The following is a 20,365-nucleotide window of genomic DNA, read 5'->3' as shown; positions in this document are numbered from 1 at the left end:
ATCCAGATCCTCCAGGAAAGTGGGTGGGTTCGTAATAATGTTCGGCGAGATGGACTACATACATGGAACGTTATGGTGAGTACATAACGTCTTTATGTTATGTAGTCCTATCTCGCCTTCATTATTATCTGTGGGACAGCATCCCTAGCATCTTGAATGGGTGGCTCACTGGAAGATACTCCTGAGTACCGTGGAACCAAATGAAGCTCTACCCTGGAAGTTAAATCCAATTTATAATGGGAAATGAAGGTATGAGGGGTAGCCCATGTTGCTGCTGCACAAATACTATCAATAGGTGTCCTGGCTTGGAAAGCAGCAGAAGTAGATAAGGACATTGTGGAATGAGCTTTAACTTTAAAGGGTAACTCCTTTCCTTGAGAACTGTAAATAAAGAAAATACAACTAGAGATCCAGTCGAAAGTGTAACCTTGGAAACTGGCAAGCCCATTCTCACCTCAGCAAAGGAAATAAACAGCTGTTCTGATTTTCTAAATTTTTTGGTCTGGTGGATATAGAAACGTAGTTGCCTGTGTACATCCAATTGGTGGAATGTATACTCTGCTTTATTGGAGTGATTAGGGAAGAACACTGGCAATTCAATTGTTTGGTTTAAGTGAAATTGAGAACAGACTTTAGGAATAAAAGAAGGGTTGGTCCAGAGAGGGACCCTATCTTTGTGAAAAATTAAATATGGAGGTTTAACAGGCAGAGCCTGTAATTCAGAAACTCACCTGGCTGAGGTTATTGCTACCAGAAAAAGAGTCTTCCAACACAGAAATTTCAACTGACAGCTATGGGCTGGTTCAAAGGGTGGCACAGTAAGTCCAGACAGAACTAGATTCAGGTCCCAAGGAGGAATGGGGTCTTGAACAAGAGGTCTTAACATCATGGAACGCTTAATAAAGGATTTGCACAGTTTGTGAGACATAAGACTGGAATCATTAATCCCCACATGAAAATTAGATATTGCTGCTAGTTGAACTTGGAGTATAGCAGCCGCTGAACCTTGGTGAAAGAGTTTTGAAAGAAACTCTAGAACAATAGTAATGGCAGCTGTAAATGGATCAACTTCTCTATTGTGTGCCCATATGGAAAATCTCTTCCATTTACTATGATACAATTTTCTGGTCAAAGGCTTGTGAGAAGAGGCAATAATATGAGTTACAGCTGGAGACAAATCATGAAGCCTGACTAGTGATGGAACTGGAGCAGCCATGCTGTCAGTTTGAGAGTGTGGAGACTGGGGTGAAGAGAACCTGACGTGTGTCAGGAGGCCTGGCACTGGGTCCAGAGTCCATGGGCAGTCCAACAGGTGAGGCCCAAGAAAAGGGAACCAAATATTATGAGGCCAGTAAGGAGTGATGAGGATCATCTTGCTTCCCAACAGCATTGCTTTCTGTATGACCTTGGGAATGAGTGGAAAAGGAGGAAAAGCATAAAGGAGTCCCGAAGGCCAATCGTGGACTAGTGCATCTCTTGGAGACTCCCCTGGAGGGAGGATGAGAGAGAAAAAGGTGCTGCATTTGGTGTTGATGGGACTGGCAAAGAGGTCACAGCAGGGTTGTCCCCACTTGTGAAAGATCATACTGGCTATTTTCTGGTTCAAGGACCATTCGTGAGGTAACAATATTGCCCTGCTTAGCTTGTCCGCTATTACGTTGGAAGTCCCCGGGATGTGCGCTGCAATGAGAAAGCATTGGGAGGAAATCGCCCAATCCCAAACTCGCATGGCCTCTCGACATAAGGGGTATGATCTGGTCCCCCCTTGCTTGTTTAGATAAAAGACAACGGACATGTTGTGGGTCTAGATAGCTATCGTCCCTAGAGGGAGAAAGTCGTGAAGTGCTTGCAACGCTAGAAGCACCACCCTCATCTCTAGGACATTGATATGCAGATGGGCCTCCTGCTCTTGCCATGTGCCTTGGACAGTCCTGCCAAGATAATGCCGCCCCTACCCTATCTGAGAGGCATCCGTGGTCACAGTGGCAACGGGTTGGTGCGGTACAAAGGGAGTCCCTGTGGTAAGATGACCTGGTTGAATCCACCAGCGTAGGTCCTTTTTGCAAGAATCTGTAATCAGGATCTGATGATGTAGAGGCAACTGCTGAAATGACCACTGGGATGACAGGAGCCATTGGAGTATTCTCATATGTAGTCTTGCTAAAGGTACCAAGGTTATGGTTGATGCCATAGTTCCGAGAAGCTGCAACACCACCTTTGCTTTGACTCTTTGAAGGGGAAGTATCCTGTAAATTTGTTGCACAAGATTCTGTATTCTGTCTGTAGGTAGTCTGGCTGTCATCTCGACTGTGTCTATGTTTGCTCCTATAAAAGTTATAGACTGAGTGGGCAAAATAGAGGATTTTTCCCAGTTTATCGAGATTCCCAACTGGGAACAGAGCTTGATTGTGAAATCTCTCGATTGAATTAGGTGATGCCTGGTGGTGGCGGTCAGGAGCCAATTGTCCAGGTATGGAAAGACTTTGATTCCCTGATGCCGCAAATGAGCTGTGACTACTGCCATGCACTTGGTGAACACCCGGGGGGCTATGGTGAGACCAAAGGGCAGCATCCAAAACTGGTAATGGTTGGCTCCTAGCTGGAAGCGTAGGTAGCTCCTTGATGCTTTGTCCATCATTATGTGGTAGTAGGCATCCTGGAGATCTATTGAGCACATCCAGCTGTCTCTCCCCAACAAAGGGAGTATGGATTGTAGAGTGACCATTCGGAACTTGGACTTCTTTACATGCTCGTTTAACCTGCTGAGGTCTGGGATGGGTCTCCAGTCCCCTGTTCTTTTTGGAACTAAAAAGAACCTGGAGTATTTTCCGAATCAAAGCCAAAGGAATTGGCTCCGAGAACGATGTAGGGTCCGAGCTCACTCGGGCCGACACAGCAAGAGGAAGACTCGGCACCAAAGAGGTTCGGTTCCAAGTGTCCCCCTCAGGCCCGACCGAAGAGCTTCGGACCCTAGACACTTCGGATGGCATCGACAGTGTCGGAGCAGGGCTCGGTTCTGAGACAACCACCAGGGGTGCTGATGCCGAGGACACCACTGTAGTCAGTACTGACAGCATTGGCTCCAAAGGCCCAATCTGGGTTGGAGGAGGAAAAAGAGCAGGGTCGGTAACAGGAGTTGGCTCTGAGACAGAAGTGGTCAGAGCCGATAAAAATTTTGGCAAGGCCGACGACTTAAGGCATCTGAGTACCACTCTCTCGATGTCTTCTTCAGAAAAGCTCCTGGAGGATCTGGAGGACAGTGTTGGAGACCTCGCTCTCTGTAATATAGGTGATTTTAAAGTAGGGGAGACTGGTGGAATGTCTGTAGACCGGCTCCAAAGAGGACTGCTAGTGATCGGCACCGAAGCACTGGGTGCCGATACTGCAATGTCCATGTCCAGAATCTCGATCGGTTCCGAGGACAGTGGAGACGAAGAGTCAGAGGCCATCTCCGATTTAGGTAACTTCTGTGGAGGTTCAAAGACAGAAGTTGAGGCTGGAGAAGGCCTTTTGGAAGTCTTGCCCTTATCTTTACTGGGAGAATGCAACCTAGCAGAGGAGGATGAAATGGCCTGGTCTTCCTCGAAAGAAGGTTTTAACAAGCCTTTTAGAATCAACTTATTCTTCCATTCCTGGAGCACTCTAGGACTAAAGGAATGGCAAAAGAGAAAAGTCTCTTGAAGATGTATGGCTCCTAAACAGTACACACAGATGCTATGTCCATCAGTGATGGACATTTTTTGAGAGCATTTAGTACACTTTTTAAATCCTGACTGTTTATGCTCTTTATGTTCTTTAGACATAATGGCAGTCTCAATATAGGTGACTGAAGAGAAAAAACAACACACTCACTCAACAAGAAAGGAACTAGATCCTCTAACTTAAACAGATCTAGCCCTATTCTCACAATAAACAACCAAAGGAAGTTTTACTAGGTTCTCTAACTTAAACGAACCTAGTGTAAAGGAAAAGGGAACAGACTAATACCTTTAAGTAAAACGGTTTAGTCAAAAGCACACACTCATGGGAACACACACAAAAAAGGCCAACAGGCCCAAAATTTACAGCAGAAAAAGACAAATCCAGAAAAAAGTCAAGTCCGATTAAATTGACACAATCGGTTATCACAATAAGGCTAATAGCAATAAGAAAGGCACTTCACATGAAGTTAAAAACTTCTAACAGGCAGAATAATAAAGAACTAAATCACTTAGCCACGGCCAACCAAAAGAAGCTTCTGACTGAAGACGTAGCAAACGAGATCTGGGGAATGTGCGCATGCATTATGGGATACCTATTAGCCACGAGCCAATCAGAAGTTTTCAGGCTTCCTAAGCAGCCAAGTCAGAGCCGAGGATCGGCTCCGAACCCACATGTAATAATGGAGGAGAGATAGGACTACATAACATCATACTTTATGAGATCCAGAGAGCAGTCCATCCCTACAATTTGCTTCCTCTGCCCCCTCCTTCCATCAATGTAATTCCTGTTTAGAATGACTCCTTCACATTTTCATGATATGATCTAATACACCAATATCATGTGTACCCCTTTCTTGATGGACACCGGTGAGCATAAGTTCTCTAGCCTTTGTTTATATCCCTCCCCTCCTTCCAAATGATCTTATTGGTAGCTTTCCTCTGAATTTCTTCCAGCAGCCATATGTCCCTTTTCACATATGGTCTGCAAACGTGCACATAGTACTGAAGATGTGGCCTGACCAAGACCTTGTAAAGTGGAAGCATTACGTCTATGCTTCTGGTATCTGTCCCCCTCAGGACATACAAGAAAAACATTTTGTTTGTTACTGCTATTGTCCTCTCACTCTGCTCCTGGTATTCAGCCCAGGTATGATTAACATCTCCAGAGCTTTTTTCTCTTCTGTTGTCATCAGTTCCTCTTACCTAGCTGATTCTTCACAGCAGGTTTGCCATAGCATACTGCATTTCTTTGTATTTATTTGCAATACGCCTCAGTGGTTTTACAGGATTGTTATCATGTTTTGCCCAGGGAACAAAGAAGCCAAATGTGTTAGTTGGTGAGAACAAAGTGCTTACAATTGTTCAACAATGTAAACAACAAAACATTTACAATATTTAGTGGTGTGTCAGAGTAAATATATTTTACAATTATTTTGTGTAGCACTCAGCTGTAAAGAGAAAGCATGCTGTTGGGTTGCAAGGATAACCATAAGGACTTCTATGGTTACGTCAAAAACCTAAATGGCAATGCTCAGGTCTGTTCTGAGCTACTACAAAATGGAACAAAATACACTGACCCCACACCCACTGACATTGCCAACATCTTGGCTGACAGGTTCAGTGCAAATTTCTCCCCCCCCCTCACCACCTGCAGGGCCTATTACTATTCCAGGGGATTGTGTAACTCCAATTATTACTGATACGTTGGTTAATAAAGCTCTATCTAAAGCAAAAAACACTGTCTCCATGGGACCAGATGGTGTCCCAGGCTGTGTCATACACGAGCTCCAAAATGAATTAACACCGCATCTGAATACCCTGTTCAGTCTCAGCCTCTTGACAGGATATGTGCCCATAGAATGGCGCACAGCAACAGTGGTTCCACTGCACAAGGGTGGGCCCACAACTGACCCTGGGAACTACTGACCAATAAGCCTGACCAGTCTGATCTGTAAGGAAATGGAGCGATATTATGGAACTCATAAATGGAGAGATTGGGAACCTCCAAACACTTGACCCCACACAGTTCGGCTTTGTCAAGAGCAGATCATACCTGCTGAACCTGGTGGACTTCTTTGAGACAGTTACTCTGGCTATAGATAAGGGAAAGGAGGTACACACGGCTTACCTTGACCTTGCTAAAGCATTTGACACCATTCCCCATTCGGGTATTATTGATAAACTCACCAACCTGGGCATAAACTCTTACATCACAAGATGGATCACAAACTGGCTCTCAGACAGATCCCACAAAGTAAGAGTAGCGGGATCTATGTCCGAATCCAGACCAGTAATGAGCGGTGTGCCTCAGGGCTCTGTCATGGGGCCCCTCCTGTTTGGCATATACTTCTCAGAAGTACAGGCAAGCACTGAAGGGCTGTGGCTGACCAAGTCTGCAGATGACTGCAAACTGGGTGCTATAATAGAGTCTTCGGCCGACATGGATATCCTCCAGAAGGGCCTTAATGAGACTGATGCATGGTGTCAAAGCCAGGGTCATAAGCTAAATGCTAAAAAATGCATAGTAATCCCCTTTGGAAAAAACAGAGTACCCACGAACTACCACATAGGAGGTAACCCCCTGAAATCTGAAGAAGTAATAAGGGATCTAGGGACTCAAGTAGATAGTCAGCTTTCCTTTGATAACCATGTTGCCAAGGTGGTTAGAAAATCTTTCTATGTGACCCATCTGATCACGAAAGGGTTCGCATCAAGATCTAAGGATGTAGTGGTGCCCCTCTACTCTTCCCTCATCAGACCCATTATTGAGTACAATGCACTAATTGGAATGTACCTGGCCAGGCATCTCCAGCAGCTGGAGAGACCACAGCGGTACCTCACTAAGAGGATTACTGGCCTCAAACAGTTGTCCTATATAGCACGATTGAAAAAACTAAGGCTTTTCTCTGTTGCATACCGCCTTCTCAGAGGCGATCTCTGTCTAACATACAGAGCCATGTCCAACCCAGAACTATTGAACATGCTCCATCTTAGCAAAACCAAATCTACTCGAGCTACACGCTCTAGGGATATAAACCTCAGCACAACAATGAATAGATAGATTCCCTTTGCAAAGACTTCCCTTGCTATGGAACAAGGTCCCGATCTACATAAGACAGAGCCCCTCACTATCACTCTTCAAGAGGAACCTTGACGAGTGGATGGGTAACAGAAAGTTCACACCAGGGATCATATCAACAGCTCTACTAGATAGGGGCCAAGGGTACTAGCTGCTAGATCAAGGGCCTAGGGAACTAACCAAAGGGGCAGTGAATACCGCACAACATGGCTGGGCTAATATATGCCTTCGGGCAGATAGCCCAGTACCTACCTATGAACCTATGAACCTATAATATGGTAAGCTCAACATGTAGAAATTATGATCATAGTTCATAATGTGGAATTAACATATGTCTTTATTAGAAGAAGGATAGCACAGAAAAGAGAGAGAAAAATCTAGTGGGGAGTGATAGCATTTTGGAAGTGTTGAAGAGGGAAAGGAGAGGGGAAGAGGGGGAGCAGGGGGCAGTATCAATAGATGCAGGTTGATATAGTAGTAAAACACAACATTAGAAAAGGCAGTTTGTAAGATTAAGTAATTAAATTAAAATTAGGATAGTTGAAATTCATCCTTTCAACCTAAAACCTTCTGGACTAAGCTGGAGTATGTCCCTTGCATACAGCTGGCCTTACTTTCAGCTTTTACCTTACCCTACCAGTCTGAAGTCTTTTTTCCTTGTTTACTGCTACAGTCATTATACTCCCTAAATTCTCTTTCTTCTGAGAATGTCGCCTCTAACCTCCTCTCCTTGCTATTATTTGCTGCTTCCTGGCTCTGCTTTCTGTCACCTAAACTGTCTTCACTGAGTGATCATTGCTGCCTACATGTACCACAGCACTCCTTCACCCCTCCCCATTGGTGGCCACTTTGGTCAAATCATCCTGTGTCAAAGCCTTAAGAGGAATTTCAATGAAATCTGGTCCGTCATTTCCTAGCTCCCTAAACTCACAGTCCCCTTTGTGAATGAGCCTTCAGTCACCACATGTATTTTTTTCTATAATGGTTCTCCTCTCCTTTGCTTCCCACTCCATGGCACTACCCCTCCTATCTGTAACCCTTCCATCACCAGTTCCACCACTTTCAGCCACACAGTCAGTATCTGTGCTAGTTGTTTTCTTCCTTATCATGTAAGTAAGCTCTTCCCATCCCTTAGATCCTCTAAATACAAAAACTCTCTATGTTCTGTCTCTTTTGGCATCTGTTTCTCCTATCCAGTCGAGTGTCTCTCTCTCTCTCTCTCCCACCCCCTATATCTTGCTCTCTCTCTATACCTCCGTCTCTAACTACTTCCTTCCTGCTAACCTTGTGGCATTGGTTCCTGCCTGGCAACATCTGTATCAGTCTTACCTCTTACCACTCGTCACTACTCTTTGTATCTATCTTTCCACACTGGCTTCCTTCTCATCACCCCCCCCCATTCCATGACTGCATCAAATAATTTATGTTTTCACCTCACTCTGTGTTAACACAACTTGCTTGTATTCCTCTGACAACTTCTGCACATCTGAAGTACTCTGCCTTTATCTCCTCCAAAGTTTATCACACCATCCTGTTTTAAACTTTTATTTCCATTCTTTCATTATTAACCTATGAAACTAGATTAGCTATCAACATTTATTGCACTAACATGACTAGTTGTGATAAGCTTTACTGACCCTGACAATACACCAGCCAGCGAGAATCCTGTCTGAAATATGGCGACATAAAGAAGCACTACTAAATCTTGATTCAGAAAGTCCAACAAAGAGAGAGCATGTAAGACCAGCACACAAAATACTGCACATCAGTGTGTAAAAGTAGTGAAATACCTTGTATTAACAATGTCATCTCATGACCGCACATTCAGAGTCAATATCAAACCTGGCAAAAAAAAAAAATGAAGGTCTCAAGTTGCGCAAAAAATCAACTATAACAAGTGTTTTTGGTGAAGTCTATGAATAAAGACAAAAGCACATTTTGAGATGCTCTTAACACCACCAATATGGAAGGCATGGCTAATAATCTTAAATCAAATGTGCCCCTCCCCCAACATAGTACATATAATACACACAAAAAGTACTAAAAATCATAAGAACTATGCCATCAAACAAAGGCAAACAGAAATTAGCTACAATGGACAGCATCTGCTAGTTAGAAAATGTCTCAGAAGAGAAATGTTGGGCAAATACAGGGAGAATAATCAAGTCTCTACAAATGAGATGAGTCTCTATAAATGTAGTACATGAGTTTATGCACAGAAGTGACCATGAGTACATTTCATAAGGAAAAACATACTGCTTTACATGACATATAACACAGGAACCGTCATCCAGAATATAGACAGGGTGCAAGTCTTAAAGTCACTCGAGCCATGTTAAATAGACTGAGTAATGAAATGTATTATGCAGAGAAAAGGAGAGTGTACACCCCCAATAAATAACTGCAGAATGTCCTCTGACATCAGAACAACTGCAGACAAATAATGGACAAGAAGACACTGTGAATGAAAAGTTGCAAAACAATGTTAGTAGCATTCTAAACCTGACACCTATTAGCAACTTAACAGATAATCAGATTGCTAATCAATAGATGATTGATGGCATGAGTTCCTATCAGCATTTCAAATGTTGAAAACGCCAAGTTTAATTTCATCAAACTGAAATGTTCGAAATTTCAGAAGAGCGAACTGACGGAACATCCATTTCTTTCCCAGGGAAAGAAATCAGTGGGCCATCATCTGAGTTTGCTATTACCTCCACTGTGGTGTGGTCTCGGAGTTGGTATAGTTAAGTAGGGGGTTGGGGGGTGTGGGGGGTGAAGCCACCCACTTCTGTCAGTGTTTAAAGTATTAATTTTTTTTTTTTTGCACGGAACACTGATTTCTTTCCCTGGGAAAGAAATCTATGTTCTGTCAGTTCGCCCTTTTGAGATTTCGAACATTTCAGTTCGATGAAATTGCATTTGGCATTTTCAGCATTCAATATGCTGATATAGACCCGATGGCATCTAAAACAGTGCCAGACGAGAAGCTCTAAGATAACCAAGAAGCAGCACTAGTAACAAGCTTTGCTTCATTAAAATTAGGCACAGAGAAGCAAACAGGATTTGGAGAAAAAAAATTAGGCAAAAAAATTAAGATCAGATATAAGGATGATATGGCCAAGAAAAGTATATAAACTTGGAAATTTCCCTGTCGAAAACTTTACTGAATCTTCATACTTGAAATACTTTATCGTCAAACTGTCCAAGGAATCTACTCAGAGTCAACACTCTTCACTAGCTTGCTGTACTTGAGATCACTGAATCAGCAAGAATGAACAAAGCATTTTGAAAGTGTTTAATGCTTATGTCCTAAATAGACCATTAAGCCAAACATGGAACGTTTTAATTTACACTATTTTCCCTTTTGGTCTTGAAATTAGAACTTGTATCCTGACAAAAGTGTTCATCTAAAATAAAGCATTTTGAAAAAGGCTTATTGTGTCTGAATTTTTAAAAACTCATGAAGTTCTAATTTCAGGAGCAAAACGGGAAATTGACTACACTAAAATTACTCCAAACTGATTTAATGTTCCATTTAGGACCCAAGCATTAAATATCTCCAGCTGGTAAGGTTTCATATTTGGAATGCTTGGACAATTGAAGACATCATCAGACATCACACAGTGAAATCTTTCTAAAACAGGAATTTCAGCAGGTACTGTCTTCCTTGCATGAGTTAACTATTAAAATGGACAATTTCCAAATTAAGTTGAATACTATACAGAAGAATACATTAAAACAAGCAAATATCTTAAAATCCTTGATAGAAAAAAAGAAGTTATGTGCTTACTATAACGTTCCATCTGTGTTGTTGAGCTTCATTCATTCTTGATGACTGGGTTTCGGTTCCGTACTCGGAACCAACTCGGTCGATATAACTATCTCGTGCCAGCCAGAAACTCTTGAGCTAAGGTTACCCATAGTGCCTCTCTTCCTTTCCCTTCAGATTGAGTTTGCCCGTAGAAATAAGAAAGCGGAAGCTTTGTCTGAGCAACTGCCCTATCACATAACCAGGACTAGTTCCATACCTCCAGGAGTCTTTGAAGGGGGTAGGAGGGTGGGATCTCAAGAATGAATGCAGATCGACAACACAGATGGAACGTTATGGTAAGAACATGATTGTTTATCTGATGTTGTTAATCTTCATTCATTCTTGATGGTTGGGACAGAGTCCTTAGTTACTTATATCCCAGGAGGTCCTATGGAAGGATATTCCTGAGCACCATAGAGCCAAAGGATGCTCTTCCCCTGGAGAACATATCCAATTTGTAATGAGTGATAAAGGTATGAGGGGTAGCCCACGTAGCTGCTGTATAAATGTCATCTATAGAGGCTCTTGAATGAAAGGCTCCTGAAGTGGAAATCGATCTGGTGAATGAGCCTTGATTTTGCTGATAAACTTATTTTATTCTGTTGATAAATAAAAGTGATGCAGTCTCTCAACCATTTTGACAAAGTGACTTTAGAAACTGGCTTGCCTAATTTAGGAGTTGAAAAAGACAAGAACAATTGGTCCGATTTTCTGAATGATTTAGTCCTAAGTAAAAATGTAATTGTCTATGTACAGCCAACAAATGCAAACAATATTCTCCTTTATTTGAAAAGTTTGGGAAGAAAACTGACAAGTCATTGGACTGGTTAATATTTGAATCTCAGATAACTTTGGGTAGAAAGGAGGGGTTAGTCTGAAGGGATATTGTCTCTTTGTGAAAAATGATGTATGGGCACTTTATGTAGAAGGCCTTTAATTCTGATACTCTCCCCGCTGAAGTGATGGCTACCAGGAATAAGGTCTTCCAAGACAAAAATGTTATATCACAGGTAGCTGCTGACTCAAAATATTGCTGAATCAAAGCTTGTAAAACTAACGTCAAACTCCAAGGTTCAATGGGTTCTTTAAAGGGTGGTTTTAAATGCATGACTCCCTTTAAGAAGGTTTTGCAGAGATGGTGAGATATTAAAGAAAAATCATCTAAGCCATTATGGAAAGTTGAAATAGCTGCTAAATGGACCCTGATAGTAGAAGCAGAGGCTCCAGATTGGAGTAAAGTTAAAAAGAAGTTATGTCTTACCATAATGTTCCATCTGTATTGTTGATCCTCGTTCAGTCATTATGTATGGGTCGGAACCGAGCCGGCCATCTTCCAAGCTCATGTCAGCTACAAACTCTCGAGCTAAAACTCTTACCCAGAATTCCCCTCTCCCTGTTACCTCAGATTGAGTTTGCAAGTCAAAAGAAGGTAGAGGCTACCTCTGGTCAAATGACCTAAAAGAACCAGATGGTGAGATCCACTAGAAGCCACAGGAGGGGGAAGGAGGGAGGGTCGTAATGACTGAACGAGGATCAACAATACAGATGGAGCGTTATGGTAAGACATAACTTCTTTATCTGATATTGTTAATCCTCGTTCATTCCTTACGTATGGGACAGAGTCCCCAGCTACCTCTATTCCTGGGAGGCTCTCATGGAAGGACATTCCTGAGCACCATAAAACCAAAAGATGCTCTTCCCCTGGAGGCCAAATCGAATTTGCAATGATTGATGAAGGTATGAGGCGTAGCCCAAGTTGCAGCTGCACAGATGTCATGTAAAGAAGCTCTGGCATGGAATGCAGCAGAAGTTGCTACCGACCTTGTCGAATGAGCCTTTATGGTAGTCGGCAATGGAATATTACGTTGTGTATAAATGAAGGTCACAAGGTCTTTCAATCATCTAGCCAATGTGACTTTAACAACAGCACAACCTAATCTAGGTCCAGAATAGGCCAAAAATAACTGGTCTGATTTATGAGAGGCCTTAGTCCTGTTCAAGTAGAAGCAAATTTGCCTGTGAATATCTAGGGTATGTAGGCAATACTCTCCTTTGTTTGAATGATTGGGGAAGAAAACTGGCAATTCAATGGTTTGATTAATGAACATTTCAAAGATCACTTTTGGCAGAAAGGAAGGATTGGTTCGCAAAGACACTATCTCTATGAAAAATCAAGTATGGACTCTTGATGCATAAGGCTTGAAGCTCAGAGATACGTCTGGCAGAAGTAATGATGACCAAAAACAAGGTTTTCCATGACAAATATTTGAGGTTGCATGAAGAAGCTGGTTTGAAAGGTGGCATTATCAGAGCTTGTAGAACTAATGACAGGTCCCATGGTTGAATAGGTTCTCTAAAAGGGGCTTCAGATGATTCACACCTTTTATGAAAGTCTTGCATAATCTGTGTGACATAAGTGAGAAGTCTTGGACACCCACATGGAAATTAGATATTGCAGCCAAATTAAATCTAATGGTAGAGGCCGATAGACCCAATTGGAATAGCTCGGCTAGATACGCTAGTACTATCGACACTGGTGCTGAAAAGGGATCTACTTGCTTTTCTTTCAGCCAACAGGTAAATCTTTTCCACTTGCTTAGATAAGTAATTCTAGTGGAAGACTTATGAGATGCAATAAGAATGTCCCGTACTGGTAAAGAAAGATCATTCTGCCTGGCAATCAAGGGAATTGGAGGAGCCAAGCTGTGAGCTTCAGGCTGTCCAAGTTGGGATGAATCAGATTCTGCAGATGGGAAATCAACCCCGGGGTTGGATGGAGAATCCATGGTTGATCTAGCAGGTGAGGCCAAAGGAAGGGAACCAAATCTGATGAGACCAATATGAAGCTATGAGGATCACCTTGCTCTTCAACCGACGGGCTTTCTTCAGAAACTGGGGAATGAGGGGAAGAGGTGGAAATGCATAAAGAAGACCCGAGGGCCAATCGTGGACTAGAGCATCCCTGGGTGACTGTCCCAGAGGGGGAATCATGGCAAAGTAGTTGCTGCATTTGTAGTTGGTCGGGGATGCAAAGAGGTCGCAGCAAGTACGGCCCCAGCAGTGGAAGATCTCCGCCGCTATCAAGGGATTCAGGAACCACTCGTGAGGTTGTAGAATGCACCTGCTGAGTCTGCCTGCTATCGCATTGGAACTCCTGGGAATGTGCATTGCTAGAAGAAAATGGTTGATAGCCATCACCCATTGCCATATCCTCATGGCCTCTCGACAAAGGGGGTAAGATTTGGTTCTGCCCTGTTTGTTGATGTACCAGACCACCGCCATGTTGTCTGATTGTATTGCAATAGTCCCAGATGGCAGCAGGGGATGGAATGCTTGCAATGCCAGAAGCACCACCCTCATCTCTAGAACATTTATATGCAGTTGGGCCTCCAATTCGTAAGTGCCTTGGACTGTCTGCCCCTGACATAGCCCCCACCCCATCAGTGAGGCGTCCATGGTCACTGTATTCTTGGGCTGCTGGGGGTGAAGAGGCGAGACCATTGTGATGGGTTGCGGTTCATCCACCAATTTAAATCCTGTTTGCACCTATGAGTTACTCGAATCTTGGTTGAAAGAGGATACTGAAAAGGATACCATTGGGTGAGCAGTAGCCATTGTAGAAGCCTCATGTGAAACCTGGCCAAGGGGACAATGGTGATGGAGGCTGCCATGGAACCCAACAGCTCTACGACAGAGTGAGCTGTGGATTTCTCTCTTGAAAGGATTGGGATCAGTTGTGGCTTTAACCTTAGAATTCTGTGCTCTGGAATGGATGCTCTGCAATTCTTTGTATCCAATATAACCCCTATGAATTCTGTTGACTGAGATGGGGTGAGATTGGATTTTTGCCAGTTTATGGTTATGCCTAGCCTTTTTGCAGCGAGGAGAGAGTATGCCAAGGCTTCTTCCAATAGATGTCTGGTGGGGGTGGAGATGAGTCAGTCGTCTAGGTATGGAAACACCTGGAATCCTTGTATTCGCAAGTGAGCTGTGATGACTGCAATGCACTTTGTGAACACTCTGGGGGATGTAGAGAGTCCGAACGGCAGTACTCTGAACTGGTAGTGACTGGCTCCCGCACAGAAGCGCAGAAATCTTCTTGAGGGCTTGTCCACTTTTATGTGGTAGCACGCATCTTGAAGATCTATCAAGCACATCCAATCATCTTTTTCCAAAAGCGGGAGGATAGACTGTATTATGACCATCCAGAATTTTTGTACTCTTACAAACTTGTTCAGTACACTGAAATCCAAAATTGGTCTCCAGTTCCCGGTTTTCTTTGGCACCAAAAATAGTCTTGAGTAGAATCCTGATCCTATCTGGTCTGCAGGGACTATTTGGATGACTCTTTTTCTTAGCAGCTTTGTTATCTCTAGTGCTGCTTCTTCCCTTTGACTGGGTGGAACGTCGGGTAAGTTTGTTGGGGGGACAGGACAAAGATCGAAGGGAATATGGTAACCTCTGGTTATTATCCTTTGTACCCAAGAGTCGGTGGTAATGGTTAGCCAGGCAGAAGGGTACAAGGAGAAACAACCCCCCCCCAACCACCTCCAGAGGAAAGCAGTTGGGCCGCTCTTCAGAAGTGCTGGTAGGATAGACCAGGAAAACAGTCCCTGGAACCCTGGTTACGCAGACCCCCTCTGCTCCAAAAAGGGCATCTTCCCTGTGAGTTTCCCCCTCTGCCTCTAGGGGATAACTCGGCCTGTGTGTCACGGAAAGGGCCCTGAGACTTTTTGTACTATATCTTCCCAGTCTTCTGGTTTCTGGAGAAAGCACGTTGATGGGAAGAATAATGGACACCCATGGCAGAAAGGGTCTTACCGTCCTGTTCACATCTGGCCAGTGTGCTTTTAACCTTGGGTCCAAACAATGAAGAGGCTTTGATGGGAGCATTGAGAAAGGAAGCCTTGAAGGGTTCCGTGAAATTACATAAGCGCATCCAGGCGTGTCATCTCAAAACAACGCCTGAACTCACCGCTCTAGCAGCTCCTTCTGATGCGTGAGATATCAGGCGCATGGAGGAGTCTGATATCGATTCAATGGTAGCCAGCTGAGAGGCCACTTTGTCACGGACCTCATTAGACATGGCACCAGCCAAAGTTTTAGAGAGCTCAGAAATTAAATCTCTTTGAAGCTTGGTAAAGTGTGCCATATAATTCAGGGACCTGATTGCAAAGGTCGCTGATGCAAAGGTACGCTTCCCTATTCTGTCTTGAGCCCGTGACTTCATTGTTGGGCAGATAGACAGTCTGGCTTTCTTCTTCCACCAGGTCCTTCTTGGTTGCGGCCGCCACCACCAGAGCATATACAGGAAGACCTTTGGACCAATGAGGGTCGGTAGCAGGAGGGGACAAAATTTTATCTGGCCTCTGGGGAATGGCCTCAATGATGTCAGGAGCCATCCATGCACACTGCACGATGAGCCGGACCAGTTCGATGGCAGGTGGAGTAACCCAGGACGTAGGGGGCCAGGCATGAAAGCCTGCAGGAACACAGAATCTTCAGAGGTCAGGTTAGAGGGCTGCCAGTCACCTCTCTGTTTAAGGATTTCGAGGATATCACCAAAGGATACCTCAGAGGGTGAGAGAGGGGACCTTTCCCCTCATCAAAGTCTATGTCTTCAGTAAGGGACTCCTCTGTGGAGTCCATGTGCTTCCTCTTGCATGAGCTTTTTTGATGAACTTCCTCAGAGGGAGAAGCTGGGGAAGACAACGCAAAAGGGGTTTCCTGTGGGAGTACATTCTGAGGCCATTGGGCCCGGTGTCCGCTAGGAGAGACTTGTGCACATTGCGGTCCAAAGGAGGGTGGGGAGATTAACAGCACAGTATTGTCAGCAGATGCCAAAGCCTTCTCCATTAGTTGGAAGGCCAGTCCACCTGAAGAGGGGTGGTCACCCCACCCCTAAGTGGCTCAGCCTGCCAACTTGGAGTCCCTGGATGGCTGTGAAACACCAAATTACATATGCCACAGCTGACATCCTGGGTCTTAGCAAAACTCTCCTGCCAAGAAGGCAACTGTGGTTCCTTAGTGAGGTCCATAAAGGGAACTGTAGAGGGGGAAGACTGTGCTATATCAAGAGGCTTCAGAGGCAATAAAGGAGGAGAATAAGTAGGGGTCTTTGGCAAAGGGTGATCACCTCCCCAGGAAGGATAGGTCCTGGGGGGCGGGATACCTCTGGCCAAAAGCACTTGATCCATAAGACGCAACATGTCTTGTTCAGAGAGGCTTCTAGTGGATTTCACGGACATGACTGAGGGAGAGTCAGGTCTATCCACAGATGGAACAAGCTCGGTGCCCACCTCACCAGTGTGCACTGAAAACAATGGTGCCATTAGAGATTGAACTACAGGTGTCTGCACTGAGGAAATCATCAGTGCTGAAGTCATGGTCTGCACCGACAATAAGGTTGGTGCCAAAGTGGTTGTCAGCGCCGAGGCTGGGACCGAAAAATCGGTGTCAATAACTGAGTTGTCGGTTCCAGGTAAGGTGTCGGAGCCAATGTGGTTACAGTCTGCGGTGACTGGATAGTCAATGCCGGTAGAGAGGTCTAAACCGAGGAGCCCCTCGGTACTGATACGGCAAAGGGCACACTAGTCTGTGCCAGAGTCACAGATGGCATCGATGACCTCGGTGCCAAAGGTCTAGGCACCAAAAGTGCTGGAGCCAAAAGAGTCAGATCCGAAGTAAAAAGCTTAGCCTTCTTGGGTCTCAGTTGGTGGGAGTCCCCAGCCAGGGACGAAGGAAAAGATTTGGCCTTTGAATGATCATCAGTCTTTTTCTTATGGGATCTTGCAGGGGTTGAAGCCTCTGACCCAGAAATAGCCTCTGAAAAAGGAGATTTGAGTAGCCCCTTCAGTAACAATTTATTTTTACTCTCAATCAACGTCCTGTTAGAGAAGTTCTTAGAAATTCCACATGGTGGATCAACTGATAAATGAGACACACCTAAGCAATAGACACACACAGAGAATGTGCATCTGAAGTAGGTAATTTATGGCCACAATCTGAACAGCTCTTAAATCCTGGACTACCTTTTTTATCAGCCATGATAGGAAAGAAGAAAATCAGAAAGAATACCAGCAATAGTACAAGAAATACCCGAAGATAATGAAGAAAAGGGGTCTACCAACAATGGTAAAGAAGAAAATACCTTGCAGTAAAAAAGACTGAAAATTTTCAAGAAGGGATAGTCGCTAAATGCGATAAGGTAAGAGAAAACAATTTAGTAACTTTACTGAGAGAAAATGTTGTTTTAGACTAGTATGACAACAAAATATTATACTTAGCTCAAGAGAAGTAGCTTGATAAGACCAAATGGTGACGCGGCAAACAAAATCTTTGGTAACAGGGAGAGGGGAATTCTGGGTAAGAGTTTTAGCTCGAGAGTTTGTAGCTGACGCGAGCTTGGAAGATGGCCGGCTCGGTTCCGAGGTCGGAACCGATACCCATACGTAAGGAATGAACGAGGATTAACAATATCAGATAAAATATTCCAATACTTTATTAACCAAGGCTGAAAAGGGGTCAAGTCCTTTTTCTTGAGACCAAATAACAAATCTGTTCCACTTACTATGATAAATGTTACTGGTGGACGGTTTATGGGAAGCCAGAAGTATCTTTTGTACTGTGGAAGATAGATTATTCTGCCTGGCAATTACCGGAAGTGGTAGGTTGGGATGGACCAGACCCTGTGGATGAGACAGCAGTCCCGGAGTTGGATCCAGAGTCCAATGGCAGTGAACTAGATGAGGCCAAAGAAAGGGGAACCAGACTTGGTGGGGCCAGTAGGGTGCAATGAGGACTACTTTGGTTCTTAATTGTTGCACTTTCTTTAAAAACTATGGAATCAGGGGAAAAGGAGGAAAGGCATAAAGCAGTCCCAGGGGCCAATCATGTATAACAGCTTCCCTCGGGGACTCCCCCTGAGGGGGGATTAGGGCAAAGTAGCTGCTACACATGTGGTTCATGGGAAATGCAAATAGAACGCAGCAAGGCTGACCCCAATGATGAAAAATTTTCATTGCTACCATGGAATTGAGAGACCACTCATGAGGCAGGCAAATGCATCTGCTCAATTTGTCCGCAATCACATTAGAATTCCAGGGAATGTGCATTGCTCTCAGAAAGCAGTTGGAGGCTATCGCCCATTGCCATACTCTCATGGCTTTCCAACATAATGGGTAGAATCTGGTTCCTCCCTGTTTGTTGATGTACCAGACGACCGACATGTTGTCTGATTAGATAGCAATTGTCCCTGATGGAAGGGTGGATTGGAATGCTTGCAATAACAGAAGCACCACCCTCAATTCTAGGATGTTGATATGCAAATTGGCCTCTAAGGGGGAGCAAGTGCCTTGGACTGTCTTTCCCTGAAAATGCCCCCCCCCCCAATCGGGGATGTGTCCGTGGTCACTACAGCCTTGAGCTGAGGGGTTGAAAAGGGGTGACTCCATAACTCCTTTTCTGGCTTCATCCACCAATTCAGATCTTGCTTGCAACAGTTTGTTATGCACACTGGGTGAGATATGGGATGAGTTAATGGAGACCACTTTGACGCTAGCAGCCATTGAAGCAGCCTCATGTGGAGTCTCGCCAGGGGAACTAGGATAATTGCCGCTGCCATTGACCTTAGTAGTTGAAGGACTAAGTGAGCTGGAACTATGTCTTGAGAGAGTATCGCTTGGAGCTGAGACCTTAGTCTTTGTAATCTGTGATGAGGAAGAGCAACTAGGCAGGATCTTGTGTCGAATGTTACTCCAATGAATTCTAAGCTTTGAGTGCGTACCAGTTTTGACTTCTCTTTGTTTATTGAGATACCTAAGAGCCCTGCAGTGTAAGGCATGAAGCAGTAGATGCTTGGTGGTGGTGGTAAATGTGGAAACACCTGGAATCAAGTGAGCTGTTACTACTGCCATACATTTGGTGAACACTCTGGGGGCCTGTGGTGAGAACAAAGGGCCGCACTCAAAATTAGTAATGATTGGCTCCCAGCTGGAAGCGGAGATATCTCCTGAAGCATTTGTCCATTTTTATGTGGTAATATGCATCCTAAAGATCTATCGAGCACATCCAATCATCTTTCTCCAGAAAATGAAGTATAGACTGAACCATGACCATCTGGAATTTTGTTTGTTCAGAACACTGAGGTCTAGGATTGGCCTCCAATCCCCTGATTTTTTATATATGGATTCCTTAAATGAGTATGCTATTAATGATTTGTTAAAGTACAAATATCTTGTACAGTGTAATACATGCTATGCTTATGTAAAGGTAACACCTGATAACACTGGTGATCTGTGTTCCTCGTGCCAAAAGTTGGATGATTTGCTTACCATTATTACAAGTAAATCTAGACTTAACGATGATAATTGCACTTGTGCAATTGGCACGGGTCAGAGAAGTACTGTTACATATATTAATGACTGGACTGTGAGATAAATAATGTTAGGCAAAGAGCAAATAGAACACATTTAGGAAATGCTGTGTCTATTATCTATAAAGATCATTCAACCCCTATGAAACATGACAATTCCCCTGACAACTTTGGAATTATGGATGCAAGAATTCAGCAATCTGAGGATTCAGAGTGTTTAGAAGAAAACAAGAAAAGAAAGAAAGAAGTTCACAAGAAATAATAAGGAAGAAAAAGAAATTTATAAATGTCTATAAAGTAAAGATAATACATACTAAAAAAGGACACTGCTTTCTTATGTAATGCACAGATTACAGGGAATTATAACATTTTTATATTAGAAAACCTTGTGTCTACAG

General features: G+C 43.8%; 1 protein-coding gene across 1 annotated transcript in view; it reads right to left on the bottom strand.

The window, feature by feature from the left end:
• Window positions 1-20,365, bottom strand: part of LOC122815006 (F-box only protein 47-like) — a 1,240,869-nt gene that overhangs the window by 1,200,946 nt on the left and 19,558 nt on the right. The window lies entirely within an intron of this gene.

This window comes from Protopterus annectens, chromosome 11.part0 (genome assembly GCF_019279795.1).
Source record: "Protopterus annectens isolate FY-2018-M chromosome 11.part0, PAN1.0, whole genome shotgun sequence".
NCBI classification, from domain to species: domain Eukaryota; kingdom Metazoa; phylum Chordata; order Ceratodontiformes; family Protopteridae; genus Protopterus; species Protopterus annectens.
Note: the sequence above shows the minus strand (reverse complement) of the source record. Positions and strands in the feature narration are given on the sequence as shown.